The sequence below is a fragment of the Triticum aestivum genome, chromosome 5A, assembly GCF_018294505.1.
Source record: "Triticum aestivum cultivar Chinese Spring chromosome 5A, IWGSC CS RefSeq v2.1, whole genome shotgun sequence".
Lineage (NCBI taxonomy): Eukaryota > Viridiplantae > Streptophyta > Magnoliopsida > Poales > Poaceae > Triticum > Triticum aestivum.
In genome coordinates this window covers 50,638,363-50,656,863 of record NC_057806.1, presented here as the reverse complement: position 1 = coordinate 50,656,863, position 18,501 = coordinate 50,638,363, and the positions used below count along the sequence as shown (strand labels likewise).

Genomic DNA, 18,501 nt, shown 5'->3' with positions numbered 1-18,501 from the left:
GGTGGGGCCGATTGCATATCTCGGTGGGACCAAAAATATTGCAATAGGTAACAGAGAGTTTGCAAGCCCATCTCGGTGAGACCGAGATCCCATTGGTGAGACCGAACTGATTAGGGTTTCTGGCAGTGGCTATGTCAACTGAACTCGGTGGCTCCGGATAGAAAGAATCGGTGGGGCCGAGTTTGACTTTTGGTTTAGGTCATATGTGGATGTGGGAAGGTAGTTGAGGGTTTTGGAGCATATCACTAAGCACTTTGAGCAAGCAAGCCATTACGCAACACCTCATCCCGTCTTGATAGTATTGGCTTTTCCTATAGACTCACTGTGATCTTGGATCACTAAAATAGAAAATGTAGAGTCTTGAACTTGAAGCTTGAGCTAATCCTTTGTCCTTAGCATCTTGAAGGGGTTCCACATCCTTTAGTTCATGCCACTTAATTTGTTGAACTTGTCTGAAACATACTAGGTAAACGTATTAGTCCAACAAGAGATATGTTGTCATTAATTATCAAAATCACCCAGGGAGCACTTGTTCTTTCATTCCCTTTACCCTTTTTCTTGAAACTGGTGGTCTTGTTGACCATCAACACTTGATGCTCCTTCTTGATTTCTACCTCCGCTGCCTTTAGCATTGCGAGGAGCTCGGGAATTGTCTTATTCATCCCTTGCATATTATAGTTCATCACAAAGCTCTTGTAGCTTGGTGGCAGTGATTGAAGAACTCCATCAATGACACTATCAACAGGAAGATTAACTCCTAGTTGAGTCAAGTGATTATGATACCCAGACATTTTGAGTATATGTTCACTGACAGAACTATTCTCCTCCATCTTGCAGCTATAGAACTTATTGGAGACTTCATATCTCTCAATCCGGGCATTTGCTTGAAATATTAACTTCAACTCCTGGAACATCTCATATGCTCCATGACGTTCAAAACATCATTGAAGTCCCGGTTCTAAGCCGTAAAGCATGGCACACTAAACTATTGAGTAGTCATGAGCTTTGCTCCGGCAGACATTCATAACATCTGGTGTTGCTCCTACAGCAGGTTTGGCACTTAGCGGTGCTTCCAGAACGTAATTCTTCTGTGCAGCAATGAGGATAATCCTCAAGTTACGGACCCAGTCCCTGTAATTGCTACCATCATCTTTCAACTTTGCTTTATCAAGGAACGCATTAAAATTCAACGGAACAACAACACGGGCCATCTATCTACAACAACATAGACATGCAAAATACTATCAGGTACTAAGTTCATGATAAATTAAGGTTTAGTTAATCAAATTATTAAAGAACTCCCATTTAGATAGCATCCCTCTAATCATCTAAGTGATCACGTGATCCATATCAACTAAACCATGTCCGATCATCACGTGAGATGGAGTAGTTTTCAATGGTGAACATCAATATGTTGATCATATCTTCTATATGATTCACGCTCGACCTTTCGGTCTCCAGTGTTCCGAGGCCATATCTGCATATGCTAGGCTCATCAAGTTTAACCCGAGTATTCTGCATGTGCAAAACTCGCTTGCACCCGTTGTATGTGAACGTAGAGCTTATCACACCCGATCATCACGTGGTGTCTCGGCACAACGAACTTTCACAGTGGTGCATACTTAGGGAGAACACTTGTACCTTGAAATTTAGTGATAGATCATCTTATAATGCTACCGTCGATCTAAGCAAAATAAGATGCATAAAAGATAAACATCACATGCAATCAATATAAGTGATATGATATGGCCATCATCATCTTGTGCTTGTGATCTCCATCTCCGAAATTGCTTTTATGACCTGACTACATAAGTTTTCAGTTAGGTTTACCGTGAAGACACATATCTAATTTAAACTGTCTATTAGGTTTGTATATAGATGGTACGCTGAATATTACTTTCTCTATAAAGAAATATAAGAGTAGTGATCTAAATGCTCTTATATTTCTCTATGGAGGGAGTACTATACAGGGGTTTAGTACACACTCAGCAGGAGAGTTAACTAATGTCCCTTGTACATTCTTGAGGCCCAGCCACCCAATTCACCAAGTGCATGATATAGCATGGCTTTCCTCCTTAAATGCTTGTGCAAGTTTTCTATGAAAACATGGGGAAGAAGTCAGAGCCTAAGATTAAAAAGTGCGAGCAGTCTGAGAACTGGACCAGAGTTACCTTCAAGCCTGTTCTTGCCAAGTACAACATGGCCGAGCTCGACAATGATGTCGTGGCACTCATGAGGAAGAGAGTAGTCGATATGGCAGGCACCCTTGGCAAAACCGTGAAGGTTGAGTTGAATGGTCAGAAGGTAGTAGCAAAAAGCTTCTCCGAGTACGTGCAACTCTATACTGACTCTGCTTCCAAAGTACCCGATCTACCAAGGTTTGGCATAGTTTTTGTGAGTTTGTGGGTGTGTCCATAAAAAGCTATCACTAGTAGAAAAAGGGCCATTTTTCCCGGTTCGTAAGGGCATTCTGTCCCGGTTTTGGAACCGGGACTAAAAGGTCGTTACTAATGCCTTTGGCCTTTAGTCCCGGTTCTTACACGAACCGGGACAGATGGGCCTCCACATGGCCGCTGCGGCCAGCCCAGGCAGGGGGGACTTTGGTCCCAGTTGATGACACCAACCGGGACCAAAAGGCGAGTTGAGGTTTTTTTTTGAAAGGGGCTGGTTTAGGGGTTTTGGGGGTTAATTTAGGTTGTTATTAGCTAGCTAATAGAAAAGTGTCCTCTCTTATATCTCTGTGCTTAGTTTACCAACGCTACTGTTATGCCTAAACATGGCTTAGATTGAAGTGAAGGCAACATGTGGTGCATGTCGAAAATAATACTAATCCTAACTTGATCAAGTTTGGATTGTACTACTTTCGACATGCGCCACATGCATGTTGCCTTCACTTCAATCCAATCCATGTTCATTTCACCTGCTAATATATAATAACTCTTCATGCTCACATCATGCATCATCATATATATAATAACAAGTCTACTAATCATCATCATACAACTTGCGATCATATATAATAACAAGTCTACTAACCATCATCATGCATGTACTTGTGTGACACCCCCGATTCAATCATACACTAATCATACACGCAAACGTGTACGATCAAGATCAGGGAGTCACGGGAAGATATCACAACACAACTCTACAAATAAAAATAAGTCATACAAGCATCATATTACAAGCCAGGGGCCTCGAGGACTCGAATACAAGAGCTCGATCATAGACGAGTCTGCGAAGGCAACTATATCTGAGTATAGACATAAGTTAAACAAGTCTGCCTTAAGAAGGCTAGCACAAACTGGGATATAGATCGAAAGAGGCACATGCCTCCTACTTGGGATCCTCCTAATCTACTCCTGGTCGTCGTCAGCGGCCTGCACATAGTAGTAGGCACCTCTAGTGTAGTAGGAGTCGTCGTCGACGGTGGCGTCTGGCTCCTGGACTCCAACGTCTGGTCGCAGCAATCGAGTATAGAAAGGGGGGAAAGAGGGAGCAAAGCAACTGTGAGTACTCATTCAAAGTACTCGCAAGCAAGGAGCTACACTACATATGTATGCATTAGTATCCAATGGAATAAGGGTATCATATGTGGACTGAACTGCAGAATGCCGGAATAAGAGGGGGATAGCTAGTCCTTTTGAAGACTACGCTTCTGGTAACCTCCATCTTGCAGTAGAAGAAGAGAGTAGATGGTAAGTTCACCAAGTAGTATCGTGTAGCATAATCCTAACCAATGATCCTCCCTTCGTCGCCCTGTGAGAGAGCGATCACCGGTTGTATCTGGCACTTGGAAGGGTGTGTTTTATTAAGTATCCGGTTCTAGTTGTCATAAGGTCAAGGTACAACTCCAAGTCGTCCTGTTACCGAAGATCACGGCTATTCGAATAGATTAACTTCCCTGTAGGGGTGCACCACATAACCCAACACGCTCGATCCCATTTGGCCAGACACACTTTCCTGGGTCATGCCCGGCCTCGGAAGATCAACACGTCGCAGCCCTACCTAGGCACAACAGAGAGGTCAGCGCACCGGTCTAAATCCTATGGCGCACGGGTCTATGCCCATCACCCATTGCACACCTGCATGTTGCGTACGCGGCCGGTGAGCAGACCTAGCAACCTCCATTACAAAGGAAGTTGCGTTACGCGGTCCAACCCGGCACGCGCCGCTCAGTCGCTGATGTCACGAAGGCTTCGGCTGATACCACGACATCGAGTGCCCATAACTGTCCCCGCATAGATGGTTAGTGCGTATAGGCCAGTAGCCAGACTCAGATCAAATACCAAGATCTCGTTAAGTGTGTTAAGTATTCGGGAACGCCGACCAGGGCCAGGCCCACCTCTCTCCTAGGTGGTCTCAACCTGCCCTGTCGCTCCGCCTCAAAGTAACAGTCGGGGGCCATCGGGAACTCAGGCCCACCACTACCTGGATGGAGCCACCTGCCCCTTCAGCCCCCATCTCCAAACAGTATCACCGGTAATGTAACAGTGCAAAGTATATAGAATATGCCCGTGATCACCTCCCGAAGTGATCACGGCCCAGTAGTATAACATGGCAGACGGACAAGAGTGTAGGGCCACTGATGATAATCTAGCATCCTATACTAAGCATTTAGGATTGCAGGTAAGGTATCAACAGTTGTAGCAACAATGACAGGCTATGCATCAGAATATGATTAACGGAAAGCAGTAACATGCTACACTACTCTAATGCAAGCAGTATAGAGGAGAGTAGGAGATATCTGGTGATCAAGGGGGGGGGGCTTGCCTGGTTGCTCTGGCAAGAAGGGGTCGTCAACACCGTAGTCGTACTGGGTAGCAGCGGCATCGGTCTCGGTGTTTAGCGAGAGAAGAGGGGGAAGAAACAATGAATACAATTTAAACAGATGCGCAACGATGCATGACAAAGCAAAGCGTTATGCTAGGTGTGCCCTAACACGGTATGAGGTGATACCGATGAAGGGGGGAAACATCCGGGAAAGTATCCCCGGTGTTTCGCGTTTTCGGGCAGAGGAGCCGGAGGGGGAAAGTCGCGTGTTTGCTATGCTAGGGATGGGTGGCGGACGAACGGGCTGCGTATCCGGATTCGTCTCGTCGTTCTGAGCAACTTTCATGTACAAAGTTTTTACATCCGAGTTACAGATTATTTTATATTAAAATTTAAAGATTAAAAATGATTTTCTAATTTCAGGATTTAATTTAATTCGAAATTAAATTTGTATTTAAATGCTATGGGTACACAGGAAGTGTACCCAGATTGTGTCTAAGGGGCTGACAGGTGGGGCCCTGGTCAAATGTCCAGTCAGCATTTGATTGGACCATTGACTGGTCAAAAGGGGCCCATGGGACCCGCATGTCATTGACTGGGTTATCCCAGTCAGCGGTTTGACTGGTCAATGGGACCCATGTGTCATTGATACATGTTTTACTAAACATCACTTGATTAACTAATCTGGTTGATTAGGTTATTAAGCAGGCTAATTAAGTTAACTAATTAACTTACTAGCTAATTAATTAATTAATTAATTTAACAATATTTATTTATTTAATCTTTTTTTTATGTTTTATTTTTGGGCATGGGGCCCATCTGTCATAGGCACAGGGGGCGGTTAACGGGCGCTGAGCACGCGGGTTTCGGGCGTTGTGGGCGTGGGGCATCGCCCGAACGGCCAGTCATGCGAGGCTGGCCCCGGATGCGGGCGCGCGGCCAGGAGGCGGAGCGTGGCCAGACGGGCGGGGTCGTCGACAGGGAGGCGACGGCGAGCAGCGGTGGAGGCGGGGCGGCGTGGCAATAGCGAAAGGAGGCAGCAAGCGCAGTAGGATAGCGAGGCCAGGTGCCTCGTCGGGCACGCAGAAGGCGCCGGTGGCCATAGCCTGGGAGTGCGAGGAGGCAGCAGGGCGGGTAAGCGTGGCCTGGAGCTGGGGCGCGTCGCGCGGGTGTCGTGTGCGTGCAAGGGATGAGGGAGCCGCGGGGGGGGGGGGGAGAGGGTGCGGCCACGGCGCGTGCACGGGCAGGGGACGACGCGGCGGAGCGAGTGTAGCAGCAGTAGTGGCTGCAATAGATGGCGACAAGGGTGCGCGGCGCGGGTGTGCGCAGGGCTCATTCGGACGCCACTAGGTGGGTGTGGTGAGTGTCGGCGGTGACTAACGGCGGGAGACAGAGGAGAGAGGGGGGGGGGGGCTTGCTCACGTCCGTTGCAGGGGAACAGGCAGCGAGGCTCGATGGAGCCATCGGGGAGGAGGATGAGGAGGTCCGGCGTGGAGGAGACGAGGACAACGGGACGGCGTCGGGGAGGCGGGTGCAGTCCGGGTGGGGAGGAGGACGGGGATGCGGTGAAGGAGGTTGGGAGCCGCGAGGAGGCCGGGGGTGGCGGTGCTTGGCACCGGCGGGCGGCGGCGTCTGGGGAGCGGCGGCTCGAGTGTCGGGCGCCCGCTCCATTGAGCGTGCGTGCATGCGGCGACGCGGGTGAGGGGACGAGGGGAACGGTGGTGGGGATCGAGTGGAGTGGGGGTAGGTGGAGTTAGGGTTTCGGGATTGGGGGTGGCTTAAGTAGGCCAGGGGGTGGGCCGGCAGGCCACTCGGCCACACAGCCAACTGGGCCAAGGCCCAGTCGGAGGGGGGGGGGGTAAGGTTGTTTTCCTTTATTTTATCTTTGTTTTATTTTATATTTCTGTTTTACTGTTTTTATTTTAGTTTCCTTTTGAATTTGGTTTTATAAACTACACCACTGGTTCCTAATTTAGTTTTAATAAGTATGCCACTGCCCCATAAGTTTTTAGCAATAAAACAAATAGTTTAATATTTTATCAAATTGAAAAGGGTAGTTAGTTAAATGTTTTGCTGCTGTTTTAAATATTTTAGTGCACTTAAACCTTTTATAAAATTGTGGTTTCTTCACCAATATTTAATATGGATTATTTGGCACACTCCGAACATTTTAGTTTTAATATTTGAAAACTTTTATTGTTTGCTTGATTTTGAATTTGAATTCGAACCATTTTCGAACTAACGCAAGATTAGCAACAGTAATCGAGGTGATGTGGCATCATTAGCAAAGTTTCACTGTAGCCTAATTAACCGGGCATCACAACTCGTTATTAATAACAAGTCATACGATCATCATCCTCATAGTCATCGAACCAACCCTACTTAATTGTTCTTAGCACATGATCATCAGTATTAGGTAGAACCTAAATACCCTCTTTAAGGTAAAATAGTATATAACAATATAGACTCTGACTCTCCATTATGGAGAATGGAGATCATCCTGTCTCTAATTCTTGCGCTTCACTTCCTTTTGCTTCCAAGAACCTCCTTACGACTGTCCATACATTTTTTCCATCCTTTGATTTGCATCTCTCCATTTCTTTTAGAAATCCGGTATGGACAGTTGAGATTTGTAGGATGACCTGGTTGTATGTTCAAAACATTAAGGCTACCTTTCTGATACATCAAATGAGGCACACAATTCTCTGGGATTATCTATTGAAAAACATATTAATAACTTCATAGTTAGCAATGATGTACTAGTTTTAGAAGTATGCAAAATATGCACGGATGTCGTAATAGTAAAAAATCTTACCAGGGTATCTCCATGGTAGTTACCGTAGTTCAACACGTGCACTAGTGGCACGTATTGACCATAATGTTGAGGAGTTTGATTGTAGATATTGTAATTCTCAATATCAGTACAAAATCCAACCAGATGATTTTTTCCATAGAGACAACAATGGTTTTGTCTACCATCTTCCGCACATTCTTTCAAGAATGAAAATAAGATGTCAATGGAAATAAGCTGTCAACTATTTTGAAATAAACAACATAAATTAGCTAAGAACTATATTTGAGAAACTCACATAGCGGTAGAATTGAAGGCGTATCAACAAGGACCCAAATGTCCATATTGTCTTGCTCGATTTCAGGATCACCAAGATCCATGGTGACAAGCATACCGTCATAAAAACCATACATCTTGCAAAGTGCTTCCCATTGTTTGCAACCATAATGGGTTACGCTCTCGGAATTGTACATCTTTACTTCAAAATCCACACCATGGTGAGTCCTTAGGTGAATTTTCTTTGTTTCAAAACTTTCATGGTCTTCAAAACCCATCCTCTCCAAGACATAGCGTCTTGCATGGCATGGGATAAGCTATTCGAATTGTAAAAGATGAAAAGTACATGTTGAAATATTTGAAGTCATGCTTAATTACGAAAAAAATAACACTTGTCGTCATTGCGTACCGTTTCAACATCGAAGGTCTCCTCTAGCTTAATGCTGAATCGCCGATCTTCGTCTAGGTGAGGTCTGTCGCACAGACCTCGGCCGTCGTGGCACCAGCTGCACTCCCCCGGTAGACTTTCGTCGTCCGAGTACGACATTTCCTATGTTCATAATTCAAATATTAAACGTCTACAATCAAATATATGTACTAAAAACCTAAGTTAGATCATTATTGTTCATCACGGGTTGACTATCGGTCTGTCTAGTCTTTTCTTGAAAACTCTCAACACGGGAATGAAGGAGAAGCTACCCCCATATATGGTGGAGACTCAACAGACTTAAAGTCAACACGGGGACTCACATTATAGGACTCATATTGACATGGAGATTTGGCTTGTCTCACCTCGAGGTTGAAGGAAATATGCCCTGGAGGCAATAATAAAGTTATTATTTATTTCCTTATTTCATGATAAATGTTTATTATTCATGCTAGAATTGTATTAACCGAAAACATAATACATGTGTGAATATATAGACAAACATAGTGTCACTAGTATGCCTCTACTTGACTAGCTCGTTAATCAAAGATGATTAAGTTTCCTAACCATAGACATGTGTTGTCATTTGATTAAGGGGATCACATCATTAGGAGAATGATGTGATTTACTTGACACGTTTCGTTAGCTTAGCACTAGATCGTTTAGTATGTTGTTATTGCTTTCTTTATGACTTATACATGTTCGTATGACTATGAGATTATGCAACTCCCGTTTATCGGAGGAACACTTTGTGTGCTACCAAACGTCACAACGTAACTAGGTGATTATAAAGGTGCTCTACAGGTGTCTCCGAAGGTACTTATTGGGCTGGTATATTTCGAGATTAGGATTTGTCACTTCGATTGTCGGAGAGGTATCTCTGGGCCCACTCGGTAATACACATCACTTAAGCCTTGCAAGCATTGCAACTAATGAGTTAGTTGCGCGATGATGTAGTACGGAACTAGTAAAGAGACTTGCCGGTAACGAGATTGAACTAGGTATTGAGATACCGATGATCGAATCTCGGGCAAGTAACATACCGATGACAAAGGGAACAACGTATGTTGTTATGCGGTTTGACCGATAAAGGTCTTCGTAGAATATGTAGGAGCCAATATGAGCATCCAAGTTTCACTATTGGTTATTGACCGGAGACGTGTCTCGGTCTTGTTTACATAGTTCTCGAACCCGTAGGGTCCGCACGCTTAAAGTTGGATGACGGTTATATTATGAGTTTGTGCGTTTTGATGTACCGAAGGTAGTTCGGAGTCCCGGATGAGATCGGGGACATGACGAGGAGTCTCGAAATGGCCGAGACGTAAAGATCGATATATTGGACGACTATATTCGGACATCGGAAAGGTTCCGAGTGGTGCGGGTATTTTTCGGAGAACGAGGAGTTACGGGAATACGGGGGAAGAAGTATATGGGCGTTATTGGGGTTTAGGGGAGAGAGAGAGGTAGGCCGCCCCCCCCAATGACTAGTCCGAATTGGACTAGGGGGAGGGGCGGCGCCCCTCCTTCCTTCTCTTCCCTCTTCCCCTTCCTTGTCTCCTACTCCTACTACTTGGAAGGGGAGAAATCCTACTCCCGATGGGAGTAGGACTCCTCCACGGTGCGCCATAGGGGCCGGACCTCTCCCCCTCCACTCCTTTATATACGTGACCAGGGCACCCGATAGAGACAATAATTGATCCCTTGGATCTCTTAGCCATGTGCGGTGCCCCTCTCCACCATAGTCCACCTCGATAATATCGTAGCGGTGCTTAGGCGAAGCCCTGCGACGATAGAACATCAACATCGTCACCATGCCGTCGTGCTGACGGAACTCTACCTCAAAGCTCGAGTGGATCGGAGTTCGGGGGATGTCATCGAGTTGAATGTGTGCAGAACTCGGAGGTGTCGTGCGTTCGGTATTTGATCGGTCGGATCATGAAGACATACGACTACATCAACCGTGTTGTGCTAATGCTTCCGCTTTCAGTCTACGAGGGTACATGGACACACTCTCCCCTCTCGTTGCTATGCATCACCATGATCTTGCGTGTGCGTAGGATTTTTTTGGAAATTACTATGTTCCCCAACAGTGGCATCCGAGCCAGGTTTTATGCATTGATGTTATATGCACGAGTAGACCACAAGTGAGTTATGCGTGATACAAGTCATACTGCTTACCAGCATGTCATACTTTGGTTCGGCGGTATTGTTGGATGAAGCGGCCCGGACCAACCGTCATATCTATAATTTTTGATTGTTCCATGCCAATATTCTACAACTTTCATATACTTTTGGCAACTTTTTATACTGTTTTGGGACTAACATATTGATCCAGTGCGAGTGTCAGTTTTTGTTTGTTGCATGTTTTTTGTTTCGCAGAATATTGCTACCTCTTGAGCTTGCGTTGGATTTCCCCGAAGAGGAAGGGATGATGCAGCAGAGTAGCGTAAGTATTTCCCTCAGTTTTAGAGAACCAAGGTATCAATCTAGTAGGAGGCCACACTCAAGTCCCTCGTACTTGCACAAAACGATAGCTACTCACAACCAACGCGATTAAGGGTTATCAATCCCTTCACGGTCACTTACGAGAGTGAGATCTGGTAGATATAATATTTTTGGTATTTTTGGTATAGAGATGCAAAGTGAAAAGTAAAAGGCAAAGTAAAAAGCAAAGCAAGATTAAAGTGATGGAGATTGATATGATGAGAATAGACCCGGGGGCCATAGGTTTCACTAGTGGCTTCTCTCAAGAGCATAAGTATTCTACGGTGGGTGAACAAATTATTGTTGAGCAATTGACAGAATTGAGCATAGTTATGAGAATATCTAGGCATGATCATGTATATAGGCATCCCGTCCGTGACAAGTAGACCGAAACGATTCTGCATCTACTACTATTACTCCACTCATCGACCGCTATCCAGCATGCATCTAGAGTATTAAGTTAAAAACAGAGTAACGCTTTAAGCAAGATGACATGATGTAGAGAGATAAATTCATGCAATATGAAATAAACCCCATCTTGTTATCCTCGATGGCAACGATACAATACGTGCCTTGCTGCCCCTTCTGTCACTGGGAAAGGACACCGCAAGATCGAACCCAAAGCTAAGCACTTCTCCCATGGCAAGAACTACCAATCTAGTTGGCCAAACCAAACGGATAATTCGAAGAGACTTGCAAAGATAACCAATCATACATAAAAGAATTCAGAGAAGATTCAAATATTATTCATAGATAGACTTGATCATAAACCCACAATTCATCGGTCTCAACAAACACACCGCAAAAAGAAGATTACATCGAATAGATCTCCACAAGAGAGGGGGAGAACTTTGTATTGAGATCCAAAAAGAGAGAAGAAGCCATCTAGCTACTAACTATGGACCCGAAGGTCTGAGGTAAACTACTCACACTTCATCGGAGAGGCTATGATGATGTAGAAGCCCTCCGTGATGACGGCCCTCTCCGGCGGAGCTCCGGAACAGGCCCCAAGATGGGATCTCGTGGATACAGAAAGTAGCGACGGTGGAATTAGGTTTTTGGCTCCTGTTCTATTCGTTTGGGGGTACGTAGGTATATATAGGAGGAAGGAGTACATCGGTGGAGCACCGAGGGGCCCACGAGGCAGGGGGGCGCGTCCTAGGGGGGCGCCCGCCACCCTCGTGATCGCCTCTCTGATGCCTTGGCGTAGGGTCCAAGTCTCCTGGATCACGTTCGGTGAGAAAATCACGTTCCTGAAGGTTTCATTCCGTTTGGACTCCGTTTGATATTCCGTTTCTTCGAAACACTGAAATAGGCAAAAAAAACAGCAATTCTGGGCCGGGCCTCTGGTTAATAGGTTAGTCCCAAAAATAATATAAAAGTGGAAAATAAAGCCCAATATAGTCCAAAACAGTAGATAATATAGCGTGGAGCAATCAAAAATTATAGATACGTTGGACACGTATCAAATATCCATATCAAACGGAGTCCAAGTGGGATAAAACCTGATGGAGATTTTTTTTGGAATATATATGATTTTTGGGTAGAAAAATCCACGTGAGACGGTGCCCGAGGGAGGCACGAGGCAGGGGGGCGCGCCCTGACCCTCGTGGCCACCCCGTAAGGAGGTTGGTGCCCTTCTTTCTCCGCAAGAAAGCTAATATCCGGATAGAGATCGTGTTAAAATTTCAGCCCAATCGGAGTTACGGATCTCCGGGAATATAAGAAACGGTGAAAGGGAAGAATCTAGGAACGCGGAAACATAGAGGGACAGAGAGACAGATCCAATCTCGGAGGGGCTCTCGCCCCTCCCATGCCATGGAGGCCATGGACCACAGGGGAAACCCTTCTCCCATCTAGGGAGAAGGTCAAGGAAGAAGAAGAAGGAGGGGCCCCTCTCCCCCTCTCTTCCGGTGGCACCGGAACACCGCCGGGGCCATCATCATCACCGCAATCTTCACCAACAACTTCACCGCCATCATCACCAACTCTTCCCCCCTCTATGTAGCGGTGTAACCTCTCTCTTACCCGCTGTAATCTCTACTTAAACATGGTGTTCAACGCTATATATTATTTCCCAATGATGTATGGCTATCCTATGATGTTTGAGTAGATCCGTTTTGTCCTAATGGTTAATTGATGATCATGATTGGTTTGAGTTGCATGTTTTATTATTGCTGCTGTCCTATGGTGCTCTCCAAGTCGCGCAAGCGTGAGGGATTCCCGCTGTAGGGTTTGCAATATGTTCATGACTTTCTTATGGTGGGTGGCGTGAGTGACAGAAGCACAGACCCGAGTAAGTAGGTTGTTTGCATATGGGATAAAGAGGACTTGATACTTTAATGCTATGGTTGGGTTTTACCTTAATGATCTTTAGTAGTTGCGGATGCTTGCTACAGTTTCAATCATAAGTGCATATGATCCAAGTAGAGAAAGTATGTTAGCTTATGCCTCACCCTCATATAAAATTGCAACAATGATTACCTGTCTAGTTGTCGGTTGCCTAGGGACAAATAACTTTCTCATAACAAAAATCTCTCTACTAAAACTAATTTAGTTGTGTCTTTATCTAAACAACCCCTATTTTTTATTTACACGCTCTTTATTACCTTGCAAACCTATTCAACAACACCTACAAAATACTTCTAGTTTCTTGTTCTAGGTAAAGCGAACGTGAAGCGTGCGTAGAGTTGTATCGGTGGTCGATAGAACTTGAGGGAATATTTGTTCTGCCTTTAGCTCCTCGTTGGGTTCAACACTCTTACTTATCAAAAACTGTTGCGATCCCCTATACTTGTGGGTTATCAAGACCTTTTTCTGGCGCCGTTGCCGGGGAGCAATAGCGTGGGGTGAATATTCTCGTGTGTGCTTGTTTGTTTTATCACTAAGTAATTTTTATTTGCTGTTCTTAGTTGTTCTTTATCTTTAGTTATGGATATGGAACACGAAATACTAAAAAATTAGGTTTACTTGCTGCTCATGGAGATGAGGAACCTCCTAAAACCCTTGATGCTCGTTATGTGACAGATATTATGTACTACTTTGATAATATAGAGAAAACCCCATTCAATTTGGTAATGGGAGACACGTTGGATCAACATGAATACTTTAGGGATTATCGCTTGACTCAAAAAGGGAAACTATTATGGGATCAAATTTATATGTTGTATTGGTATGCCAGGCAACTATGCTTGAGATATGATTATACTTGTTGCTCTAGGATGAAGGCTCCACACCTTCCCTTTTCATGTGAATTTAATGATAATGAAACTTTGGCTTCTTATGCTAGAGGTATATATAACTACTATGATGTGGAACAAATAGAAGAATTTGTCGCTTTTAAGGGTGCTCATGAAATTAAATCTTTGTTTGAAAAGTATGAAGCTTTTGATGATGATGTTTATAGGCCTGTAAATTTTGGTATATTGAAATATTGCTATGAGAATTATGAATACAATTCCTATATTGATGCACTTATTGAGAAAGTCTCCGTTGTCCAAGAAGAGACTAATATTCTGCAGGAGTCTATGGAAGAAGAAATTGACGAAACTGTGAGCTCATTGGATGAAAAAGATGAGGAGGAGAGCGAAGAACAAAAGGAGGAAGAGCGGATTGATCACCCGTGCCCACCTTCTAATGAGAGTAACTCTTGAACTCATACATTGTTTAATTCCCCTTCATGCTTACCGAAGGATGAATGCTATGATAATTGCTATGATCCCGTTGATTCTTTTGAAATATCCCTTTTTGATGATGCTTGCTATGCTTGTGGCCAAGATGCCAATATGAATTATGCTTATGGAGATGAACTTGCTATAGTTCCTTATGTTAAACATGAAATTGTTGCTATTGCACCCACGCATGATAGTCCTATTATCTTTTTGAATTCTCCCAACTACACTATATCGGAGAAGTTTACCCTTATTAAGGATTATATTGATGGGTTGCCTTATACTGTTACACATGATGATTTTGATAAATATAATATGCATGTTCTTTCTGCTCCTACTTGCAATTATTATGAGAGAGGAACTATATCTCCACCTCTCTATGTTTCCAATATGATAAAATTGCAAGAAACTGTTTATACTATGCATTGGCCTTTACTATGTGTGCATGAATTGTTCTTTTATGACATGCCGATGCATAGGAAGAGAGTTAGACTTCATCATTACATGATATATGTTGCTTTGTGCTCACTACTAAATTACAAATCATTGCTAATTAAAATTGGCTTTGATATACCTTGGGATCCGGGTGGATTCACTACTTGAGCACTATATGCCTAGCTTAATGGCTTTAAAGAAAGCGCTGCCAGGGAGACAACCCAGAAGTTTTAGAGAGTCATTTATTTCTGTTGAGTCCTTTAATATAGTTTAAAAACAACAAAATAAAGAGGGGAACCCGAAACTTCTCAAAAAGAAAAGCGAAAGTGAGGAAGACAAGCATTGTTGAAGTGGGAGCTAGCCTTGAACTTTGTTCATGCTCACGGAAACTTTGTGAATATTTATTACAAAAACTTTTCAACAAAAACAATTATCCCGTTATACAATTCCATTGTATTATTAAAATAATGTGCCAAGATTTGCCTTTAGGCTGTTTACTTTGCTTGTTGGTTTGTACGGTGCAGGACAGAAACTTTGGCTGTAGTGCACAATTTTACATTTTTTACTGGAATGTCAAATGGTTCTGATTCTTTTTTCAATGTATTTCTATACAAATTGTTTATGTTTCCTAATTTTGGAAGAATTTTTCAAGTATCATAAGTATGGTGAATGTTCAGATTATTACAGACTGTTCTGTTTTAGACAGATTCTGTTTTTGATGCATAGTTTGCTTGTTTTGATGAAACTATCGATTTATATCAGTGGATTAAGCCATGGAAAAGTTATACTACAATAGCTATAATGAAAAAACAAAATATGAATTGGTTTGCAACAGTACTTAGAGTGGTGATTTGCTTTATTATACTAACAGATCTTACCGAGTTTTCTGTTGAAGTTTTGTGTGGATGAAGTGTTCAATGATCGAGAAGGTCTCGATGTGATAAGAAGGAAGAGAGGCAAGAGCTCAAGTTTGTGGATTCCCTAGGCAACCCAAGTAAATAGTCAAGGAGACTCAAGCATCTAAGCTTGGGGATGCCCCGGAAGGCATCCCCTCTTTCTTCAACAAGTATCGGTATGTTTTCGGATTCGTTTCATTCATGTGATATGTGCAATCTTGGAGAGTCTTTTGCATTTAGTTTTCATTTTTCTTTTATGCACCATGCTGGTATGAGATAGTCCTTGGTTGATTTATAGAATTCTCTATGCACTTCACTTATATCTTTTGAGTATGGCTTTATAGAATGCTTCATGTGCTTCACTTATATCATTTGAAGTTTGGATTGCATGTTTCTCTTTACATAGAAAACCACCATTTGTAGAATGCTCTTTTGCTTCACTTAGATTTGTTAGAGCGTGGGCATATCTTTTGTAGAAATAATTAAACTCCCTTTCTTCACTTATATATATTTAGAGAGATGACAGGAACTGGTCATTCACATGGTTAGTCATAAAATCCTACATAAAACTTGTAGATCACTGAATATGATATGTTTGATTACTTGCAATAGTTTTGCGATATAAAGATGGTGATATTAGAGTCATGCTAGTGGGTAGTTGTGGATTAGTAGAAATACTTGTGTTGAGGTTTGTGATTCCCGTAGCATGCACGTATGGTGAACCGTTATGTAACGAAGTCGGAGCATGAGGTATTTATTGATTGTCTTCCTTATGAGTGGCGGTCAGGGACGAGCGATGGTCTTTTCCTACCAATCTATTCCCCTAGGGGCATGCATAGTAGTACTTTGCTTCGAGGGCTAATAAACTTTTTCAATAAGTATATGAGTTCTTTATGACTAATGTTGAGTCCATGGATTATACGCACTCTCACCCTTCCATCATTGCTAGCCTCTTCGGTATCGTGCATTGCCCTTTATCACCTCGAGAGTTGGTGCAAAATTCGCCGGTGCTTCCAAACCCCGTGATATGATACGCTCTATCACACATAAGCCTCCTTATATCTTCCTCAAAACAGCCACCATACCTACCTATCATGGCATTTCCATAGCCATTCCGAGATATATTGCATGCAACTTCCATCATCATCATATACATGACTTGATCATTCATTGTCATATTGCTTTGCATGATTGTAAGATAGCTAGCATGATGTTTTCATGGCTTGTCCGTTTTTTGATGTCATTGCTACGCTAGATCATTGCACATCCCAGTACACCACCGGAGGCATTCATATAGAGTCATATCTTTGTTCTAGTATTGAGTTGTAATATTGAGTTGTAAGTAAATAAAAGTGTGATGATCATCATTATTAGAGCATTGCCCGAAGAAAAAAAGGGGGCCAAAGAAGCCTGCAAAAAAAGAAAATAAAAAAATAAAAAAAGGAAAAGGGGGCAATGTTACTATCCTTTTACCACACTTGTGCTTCAAAGTAGCACCATGTTCTTCATATAGAGAGTCTCTTGAGTTATCATTTTCATATACTAGTGGGAATTTTCATTATAGAACTTGGCTTGTATATTCCAACGATGGGCTTCCTCAAATGCCCTAGGTCTTCATGAGCAAGCAAGTTGGATGCACACCCACTTAGTTTTAGTTTGAGCTTTCATATACTTATAGCTCTAGTGCATCCGTTGCATGGCAATCCCTACTCCTCACATTGACATCAATTGATGGGCATCTCCATAGCCCGTTGATTAGCCACGTCGATGTGAGACTTTCTCCCTTTTTGTCTTCTCCACACAACCTCCACCATCATATTCTATTCCACCTATAGTGCTATGTCCATGGCTCACGCTCATGTATTGCGTGAGGGTTGAAAAAGCTGAAGCGCGTTAAAAAGTCTGAACCAATTGCTCGGCTTGTCATTGGGGTTGTGCATGATTTGAATATTTTGTGTGGTGAAGACGGAGCATAGCCAGACTATATGATTTTGTAGGGATAACTTTCTTTGGCCTTGTTATTTTGAAAAGACATGATTGCTTTATTAGTAGGCTTGAAGTATTATTGTTTTTATGTCAAATGATAGACTATTGCTTTGAATCACTCGTATCTTAATATTCATGCCATGATTAGATACATGATCAAGATTATGCTAGGTAGCATTCCACATCAAAAATTATCTTTATTATCATTTACCTACTCGAGGACGAGCAGGAATTAAGCTTGGGGATGCTGATACGTCTCTGTCTTATCTATAATTTTTTATTGTTCCATGCCGATATTCTACAACTTTCATATGCTTTTGGCAACTTTTTATACTATTTTTGGGACTAACATATTGATCCAGTGCCAGTGCCAGTTCTTGTTTGTTGCATGTTTTTTGTTTCGCAGAATATCCATATCAAACGGAGTCCAAACGGGATAAAAACTGACGGAGATTTTTTTGGAATATATATGTTTTTAGGAAGAAAAATCCACGCGAGACGGTGCCCGAGGGAGGCACGAGGCAGGGGGGCGCACCCCTGACCCTCGTGGCCACCCCGTAAGGCGGTTGGTGCCCTTCTTTCGCCGCAAGAAAGCTAATATCCGGATAGAGATCGTGTTAAAATTTCAGCCCAATCGGAGTTACGGATCTCTGGGAATATAAGAAACGGTGAAAGGGAAGAATCTGGGAACGCAGAAATAGAGAGGGACAGAGAGATAGATCCAATCCGGAGGGCCTCTCGCCCCTCCCATGCCATGGAGGC

At 43.2% G+C, this 18,501-nt stretch overlaps 1 pseudogene; it reads left to right on the top strand.

The window, feature by feature from the left end:
- The first annotated feature begins 2,079 nt into the window (after positions 1–2,079).
- The window catches only part of LOC123101211 (DNA topoisomerase 2-like), a 64,713-nt pseudogene continuing 48,291 nt past the window's right edge, over positions 2,080–18,501 (top strand).